The sequence below is a fragment of the Eptatretus burgeri genome, unplaced genomic scaffold (assembly GCF_056783735.1).
Source record: "Eptatretus burgeri isolate ZD-2024b unplaced genomic scaffold, Ebu_testis_v1 Ebu_testis_scaffold_2985, whole genome shotgun sequence".
NCBI lineage: Eukaryota > Metazoa > Chordata > Myxini > Myxiniformes > Myxinidae > Eptatretus > Eptatretus burgeri.
The window spans coordinates 1-1,000 of NW_028224933.1; the positions used below are offsets into that span (position 1 = coordinate 1).

The following is a 1,000-nucleotide window of genomic DNA, read 5'->3' on the forward strand; positions in this document are numbered from 1 at the left end:
TGGATGAGTTTGTTGGGTGACAAGCTGATTCGATTTTGATTAAGGTCTGGACACCAATCTGGCCGATCAGTGGGATACAAAACATAAACTGTTCAGGCCTGCGGAGGTGTGCACTCTTGAAGTGCCGTTCTAGTTTTGTTTTATTTTTATTTTTGAAGAATAGACATTGGTTTTTCAATTTCACATCACAGATCTGTTTTATATCCACTGTACCATTTTGCTTATCCTTCCTTCCCCTCCTTCTCTTTGCTTGATCCTCCCACCCCAACCCTCAAAATGCACGTTGGTGAATTAGGCTGTCAGCAATTTCCGTAATGAAACTGGATACATAAAAAAGCGGAGGAAGAACATTGGACCGAACCAAAGCAAGCAAGTACCTGATCATTCAGCAGAACCTCAACAAAATGCCCCAACCGCAGAGCCAAGTGGCATAGCTACAGACACGAGTGGAACGTTGACGGCGCCACCCGAAATGACAGAAAAAGGGTCTGTGAGAGAGTTTTTATTATTATTATTTTTAAATACTTTTAGATCTCCATGTTTGTGATGCAACACTGTTCCAATGTATGTCTCAGAGTTCATAGCATTGTCGGTGCTTCTTTACTTGATGTGCATGCATCCTGGTTGCCTTTGTTCCTTTCCCTTCCCTTCTGAAAATTTGCCCTTTCACACTAAATTTAAACTTTCCTTGTGTGTTAACAGTGAAGTGGAGGAGACTGGAGAAAATAGCCAACCTTCTGGTTCTACACTTGCATCAAATGTGGAATTGAAGGTGGTAGTTTCAAACTTGCTTATTTGGTATTTTCCTTTCCCAACTGTTAACTTTGTTTTGTGGCTGACTGCTTTCCCCCCCTCTGCCCCCCCCTTTCTGGCTTTGTTTTTACTACAGAATAGTACAACGCAAGAGGATGTGATGCTGCCAATGCCTTCATTTGTTCCAGGTACTGAAGAGTAAATTGTGATCGCACTGGACTCACATGACCAATTGTAATTTTTCGAT

At 41.9% G+C, this 1,000-nt stretch overlaps 1 long non-coding RNA gene across 1 annotated transcript; it reads left to right on the plus strand.

Annotated features, from left to right (window-relative positions):
* Positions 1–257: 257 nt before the first annotated feature.
* On the plus strand, positions 258–976 carry LOC147006826 (uncharacterized). Its single transcript, XR_015054582.1, has 3 exons — positions 258–486; positions 703–772; positions 890–976. It is a non-coding gene; the product is annotated as an uncharacterized LOC147006826 (long non-coding RNA).
* Positions 977–1,000: the final 24 nt, after the last annotated feature.